This window comes from Sphaerodactylus townsendi, linkage group LG03 (genome assembly GCF_021028975.2).
Source record: "Sphaerodactylus townsendi isolate TG3544 linkage group LG03, MPM_Stown_v2.3, whole genome shotgun sequence".
Lineage (NCBI taxonomy): Eukaryota > Metazoa > Chordata > Lepidosauria > Squamata > Sphaerodactylidae > Sphaerodactylus > Sphaerodactylus townsendi.
In genome coordinates, this window is record NC_059427.1 from 155,735,825 (window position 1) to 155,743,381 (window position 7,557).

Below are 7,557 nucleotides of genomic sequence, written 5' to 3' on the forward strand. Positions count from 1 at the left end.
AGGCAGTTTGTTGTAAGAGCTTTGAATGAGGATCTGGGGAATCAGTATTCACAATAGCTCATCGCAGTAAAGCTTAATAGGGGACCTGTGAGCCAGTCACACATTCACAATCCAAGCTAATTCAAAGAGTTCTTGTGTGGATAAAATAGGGTGTGGAAAGCCATATGATCTGCTCCACACTCCTTAGAGGAGAAGCAAGGGTACATGTATTAAACAAAATTCTACTGAGGTCATTCATTGTAGTGGATATATAAAGGACATATCTGCTGTCAAGTCACAATCAGCTTATGGTGACCCCAGGAAGGGGCTTCCAAGGTAAGGGAGAAGCATAAGTGCTTGATCATTGCCTTTCTCTGCAGAGTCTTCCTTGGTAGTCCCCCTTCCATGTACTGACCCTGCTTAGCTTCCCAGATCTGATGAGGTCAGGCTGTACCGCGCTACCTTGCCTCCCGTGGTTATTTATTTACTAGCAGGGTACTCGTGCTTCGCTACGCATAATTCATCACAGCCTCTCTATGAATTTTGGGGTGACATTCAGCATACTTCTTTACAGCCTGCTTGTGAACTTTGGGGTGACATGCAGCATATTTCCTCACAGCCTGTCTGTGGACTGACGGGTCTGTTTTTGTATTTTGCAGCAGCTTCCTTTGTTGTCTTTTTCTAATGCAATGTGTTATTGCTCTCTTTCAGCTGGTGGGCTCCAAAAGACGTCATTTGGAAGCAGCTGTTGTATTTTTGGGAAGCAGAAAGGAAGTGTTCTGCCATTGGATGCTGATGAGTGAGGAGGCTGTGAAGAGGTTCAGGGTAGGGTTGAACGGCAGGGAGCTGGGCTGTACCACCACTACAGCACATTCCTGGGGACTCATCCCGCCACTTCAGAGCACGACACCAAGCACAGGGTGATCGGAGGCTGAGAGCAATAAACTTGTCTCCACAGTAATCAATCTGATGTCCATATGCAAAACCCGACAAATGTTTTATAGTCCAAGGTGATAGTGTGGTTTGTAATCTATTTTGATAGTATTTGGCTGTAGCAGTGTTGTTAACGTGAGGGTGGGTGGAGGAGTACTTTTTCATAGCCTTTCTGTTAACTTTGGGATGACATTCAGCATACTTCATTGCAGCCTGTTTGTGAACGTTGGGGTGACATGCAGCATATTTCCTCACAGCCTGTCTGTGGACTGAGGGTTTGGTTTGTGCATATGTTGCAGCAGCTTCCTGTAGTTGTCCTTTTCTAATGCAGTGTGTAAAGTGTTTTCTGCGTTTAATTCCTCTTCCCCCTGTAGCTGTTTCAGCAAAAGGGATAGGTTCACATGCATTGTGGAGGGCAGTGTTAAAGTGCAGTTGGCGCACCACGGTGAAGGACGTGAAGCTAGTGGTGTTTAACTGTCACCCTTAGAATGTTCACACAGCATGTCTGTGGACTGAGGGGTTGGTTTGCCCTTATAATGTTCGCGCAGATGGCCAGAGACAAGAAGTAAAAACAGTAAATAGGTAATAAATCGAGTGGAAGTGAATATTTTGAAAAATCCTTTCTTAGTGAGCATCTGGAGTACATAAGGAACAGGTGTGCCAAATTTCATGTGTGTGGCTTCGGTGGTTTTTTAGTTCTGTTGATGAGTCAGTCAGTGAGTGGAATTTCACGTTTATAGATATAGATTTATTTATTTATTACATTGATGCCTTACCTATATGCAGGAGTCCTAGGTGGCTACAGCAGTAAAAACACCCTCCTAAATAAATACATCCATTAAAAGCCCAACATACAAAAGTTAAAAACTCAAGACTACCTCACCCCCATCCCCACCAGCAGCATCACAGAGAAGGAATCCACTGAGACTAACCAAATGCCTGGGTGAAGAGGAAAATCTTTGCTAGGCGCCTAAACCCATACAGGATAGGCGCCAAGCAAACGTCTGAGGGGAGGTTGTTCTGACGCCTGGAGGCAATCCCAGAGAAAGCTTTCCTACGCGCCCCTGTCCTCCATATCTCAAGAAGTTGTGCTGGCTTCCAAGTCACTTTCAGGCCCAATTCAAGGTGCTGAGGTTACCGTACCTGAAAGGGTCTTTTTGATGAAAGTTTGTTTACACTGATAATATCTATGAAACAAGCACTAGTGTCAGGCTGACCTTGCTGAACAGGCAATCTAGATTCATGTTAACCTGGGGCGTTTTACATGAGCTGCATCATGTATAGCCACTTAGGAATAATCCTCATTTACTTTTAAGTACATAAATCTCAGATCTCCCAAGAGAGCCTGAAGGTTGGTAAGAACAGCATTTCTTCATCATTAGTCATAGAGATTGGCACACGATTCTCAGAAATGGAAAAATCTGAAAGTCAAAGGACTTGCCAGATTGAGCGATAACATGTGTGAGACTTTATATCAAAGTCTAAGAAGCTACTGATCAGAGATTGATTGATGGTGTATGTAGAAATGCATTTCCATCTGGGATGGGAAATGGCAGATTAATTTTTTTTGTTTGCATTAAATTCATGTGTATCTTTACCAGATTGGATGTAACAAACAAGGGCCGATAAAATGTTGGAAGGTAGCCCAAGCCCATGCCAAAGGCTGCAGAGATGAATCATCACAGAGTTGGTGTGGCACCAGCAATCTGGGAAATACATTTTTGCCTGCCCTTTCAGTAGGCTATGGTTAAATATTGAAAACCTAGATGTTGGTGGTCAGACCAAAAGATGTTGAGGGCTGTGGAGTCATTTAGGGAGGTGCTGCAGAATAGGACTTATATATATGATATATTAATCCCAGTGGCGTAGTGCCCACAGGACAGGGGGGTGCAACGGCCCGGGCTGAGCCTCGGTGGAGGTGTGGCCAGGCCATGGCAGTGGTGTTCTAGGGGCGTTCCAGAGTGGGGCGGGGGCAGGCAGCCCTGCGGCAGGTGCGCAGGGCGCACCTGCACCCTGGGCACAATTTCCCTTCGCTTTGCTTCTGATTAATCCACATGGTTATTGGGTCCACCCAGCTTTTCTTGTGGCAGAAATGGAAAGGGCCTTTGAGTACCAAAAGTATTGCGCCAGAGATCATAGGCCCTGCATGGACAAAAGCTATGTGGAATGGGGTCTATAATATGGAGCGGAATTGGATGAGACTGAACGAACAAAGCTGACTGGATCTAGCCCCATATCTGGAACCAGTGCATTGGCTTTATTATTTAAAATCATAAGTTGATTAGAACATCACTCTGGTGCTATGATGTCAGTTCTGGGTCATGCCAGAAGTGATTCGATGGTATTGGTACAATGCTGAAAAAAGTAAGTCTTTGTAGCCACAGATTCCTGCCAGTTGCAAGCCATGGGTTGGAATGACCCAACCTCATCACCAGATCAATGGCCCCTTGATGACAATAGGTGAGTGAAATTTGAGATGAGCTAATTATCCATATAGATTACCTTGCTACAGTTATTTTGAACTTTATGAAGTAGCTCCATCCAGAGCTCCTCAAATGCACCGTTATTTCTGCAATATCTGTGAGGATGCACACGCACTGGAAAAAGCAAGCTTTTAGAAAAAATCTCCAAAGGTAGTGCTGTTAATGAATCCAAATAGAGGGCATTTGCTCAGTTGTAGACTTGTATCAGCCTGGCCTAGACCCCGGAAACTTTCCACTCTGTGCTCTGCTGCCCTTTGTGGTGAGGCCATTGGGCTACACACTAGAAGATTTGCAAGACTATGATGTCCTCCCAGGTATTAGGATGACTTTACCCACCCAGTCAGTCCACTGGTTTCCTTTACAAAACAGAGCTGTAGAAGCCTCCAGGTGTAAACTTTTCCAAGACAATACTAGGGCCTTTCCACACAACCAAAATAAAATGCTTTGAGGAAGGAAGTAAAATGTTTCCTCTGAAGAGTTCTGCTAACTTTTTAGTCCAAAACATTTTATTTCCAGCCTCAAAATGTTTTATATTTATTTTAGAAATTATTTTGGAGAAAACATTTTCAAAACATTTACACATGCTGCACTGAGGTCTTTAAAATGTTCCCTACCATGGTCTGCAGTCTCCGGACTTCCTCCTCGGTGCCATTTTCTGAACTTGCTCAATTGTCTTGCCTGTTTACTTCTGTCATTGATTTTTTTGAGGGGGTATCTTTGAGGGAGGTATCTTTGAAGCTATGAAGACACAGCCCACAAAGAATCACAGCATGAGACTTTGAATGATCGAAGCGACGAATTCGTGGAGAGATTAAAATAAAATGGGAGAATCACAAAATGGCGGCCAGGAGGTATTTCCAAAGGGCACGAGTACGGAGAAACTGAGAGGATTGAAAACATTTCCAGACATTTTGAAAACGTTTTCAGTGGCTTGTGAGGAAATGGCCTAGGTCTTGACTTTACCAAGCTGCCATAACTTGCCCCAACATCCAGTCCTGAGAACAGAAACCTCCAGTTTCTCACTGACACTGTTTATTCTGTACACTCTCTATGGTTCAATCTTCTACAAGTCTCTGAGAAATACTGGCAGGTTTGAATCCATCTTCATGTATCTTATTTGAACGTCCTCCATCACACTTATTTAGAACTGAGTATGTATGTGTGTGTTTTTCCTTTGGAATGAGGGAAAAGCATCAAATAAACATTAAAAAGGATGATGATAGAAGACAAAAGGTTGGAAATTATCCCCCCCCCCCCCCCCCGGCAACCTTGGTTTTCTTCACACATATATTTGAGCACAAATGTGCTGTCCCTGGGGATGAACGTGACATCCTGTTTCCATACTAATCCACAGCGATTCCTTAGCAACTCCTATGAAAAAAACCACCAAAAAAGTATAGTTCTATAGCTCTGTCAAAAACATTTGAACAAATGAGTGTCTGAGAGGCATGTTCCCAAGCGTCTGAGAGTCATTAACAGCCTTGCAAAACCCTCATGAGAATTTTTCCAGCTCAAAATCTCCTTTCTCACCCTTAGCATAATGATGATGATGTAAAAAAACTAATTATATTTTATTTGCCTATCAAAAGAAAATATGACTGGCCCTGGGCAAGCAAGTGAGCACGGTCTTGTAAGGCTTCTCTGGGAGAAAAAAAGGAAAAATGTACTGTGTGCAAACCTTTACCGAAAACACAGATTTATCTCTTAGGGGCACATTTTCCAGCAAAGTTTCTGCTGTAGCCAACTGGAAAACTCTTGATTGGTCGCTATGGGCTAGCAACACTCAGATGGAATGTGTGAGTGGGCCCCACAGATCACTGGGGCCCACTGAATGTGGTCAGTGCTCCAGAAGTTGCTTTTATATTCTTGAATAGCCACCCACAGTCCTGTCTCTCTTTCACAGCTGTATCCCCATGCAATACAGCAAGATATCAGCATTTGTATGTGACAAGATCAAAATGATCTAGCTAGCAGCAGTGGCGTAGTGGTTAAGAGCAGGGGCACTCTAATCTGGAGAACCAGGTTTGACTCCCCGCTCTGCCACTTGAGCTGTGGAGGCTTATCTGGTGAACCAGACTAGCTTGTGCACTCCCACACACGCCAGCTGGGTGACCTTGGGCAAGTCACAGATCTTCGGAGCTCTCTCAGTCCCTCCCACCTCACAGGGTGTTTGTTGTGAGGAGGGAAGGGAAAAGAGTTTGTAAGCCCCTTTGAGTCTCCTTACAGGACAGAAAGAGGGGGTTATAAATCCAAACTCTTCTTCTTCTTCTTGACATCTCCCTGGTCAATGTGGAGAAATTATACTTGATGTGTGCAGTAGCATTCCCTTGCAGAGGAGGGGAGAACCACAGAAGTAGCTCTGATCTCCTTACAGGGGTGCCAACCTCCAGGTAGGGTCTGGAGAGCTCCTGGAATTTCAACTCATCTCCAGACTACAGAGATAGTTCTGCAGAAGGAAACAGCAGCTTTAGTGTGTGTGTGTGTGTGTGTGTGTGTGTGTGTGTGTGTGTGTGTGTGTGTGTGAATGTATGACATCACATCCCTGCTGAGCTCCCTCCCTTTCCCCAACTCCACCCTCCTCAGACTCCATCCCCAAATCTCCAGGAACTTTCCAGCCAGGACAGGGACGTAGGTATAGATTTTTTATGGTGGGGGGGTTCGGGGGATGGGGCCATGCCCCCACCCACCCCTGAGGCATGGCCATACCTCCCCAAGTCCCACCCCTGGCCTGAGTGCTTATAAAAGCAGCTCTCCAAGGCCGGGGATGGCAGACTCCCCTGCCCTGCTCTCCCCCGACCCCCCACCAGCTGGGCTCCCTACTGGTAGCTGGCAGCCTCTTCTGCCCTCCTCTCTGGGCAGAGGCGTGGCTAGGAAAAATGGAGCCCAGTGGAAAATCTAATAAAAGGAAACTTTTCTTGCAACGCGTGATTGGTGTTTGGAATATGCTGCCACAGGAGGTGGTGATGGCCACTAACCTGGATAGCTTTAAAAGGGGCTTGGACAGATTTATGGAGGAGAAGTTGATCTACGGCTACCAATCTTGATCCTCCTTGATCTGAGATTGCAAATGCCTTAACAGTCCAGGTGCTCGGGAGCAGCAGCAGCAGAAGGCCATTGCTTTCACATCCGGCATGTGAACTCCCTGGTGGGCCACTGGTTGGGAGCAGTGTTTTCAGATCCAGGTTGCAAATCTCCTGGATACTGGGGGTGGAGCCTGGCAAAGACAATGGGATATAATGCCATGGAATCCACCCTCCTAAGCATCCACTTTCTCCAAGGGAACTGATCACTGCAGTCTGAAGATGAGCTGTAATTCCAGGGGATCCCAGGTGTCACCTGGAGCTTGGCAACCCTATCGGAGACCCTTCAGATACTCATTTGCAAGAGTTTCATGTTGCCTGCCTGGATTGCTGCTTGAGGCAGCTAATAATACAGAAGTAAAAACAAATTCAAAACTCAGTAGTATTGCTTAATAGATCCATGGAATCATAGAGTTGGAAAGAAACCCGGCCATCAAGTCCAACCCCCTCCAATGCAGTCAAAGCACTCCTGACAGATGGCCATCCAGCCTCTCTTTAAAACCTCCAAAGAAGGAGACTCCACCACACTCCAAGGTTGTGCGTTCCACTGTCGAACAGCCCTTACCGTTAGGAAGTTTTCCCTGATGTTTAGGTGGAATCTCTTTTCCTTCACCTTGAGCCCATCACTCCTAGTCCTAGTCTCTGGAGCCGCAGAAAACAAGCTTGCTCCCTCACCAATATGACATCCCTTCAAATATCTAAACCTGGCTATCATGTCACCTCTTAACCTTCTCTTCACCAAACTAGACATACCCAGCTCCCTAAGTCTTTCCTCATAGTAATAATACTAGCCTCACCAGCAATAAAACTCCCTCAAGCCACCAGTAAAGACAGTATTAAAACAGTATAAAGCAGCATCAAAATGGCATAAAACAGTCAGTCATAAAAACACCACACAAGCCAGACAAGAGCCATAAACAGGCAACTAAAAAACTGAACTTCAATTAAAATTTAAAAAGTTCAATTAAAACAGAAATGTTTTAGTCTAACATCTAAATGTTTAGAGGCATTTGCAATACTTTTACTTACTAGAGCAGGGGTCTGCAACCTGCGGCTCTCCAGATGTTCATGGACTACAAATC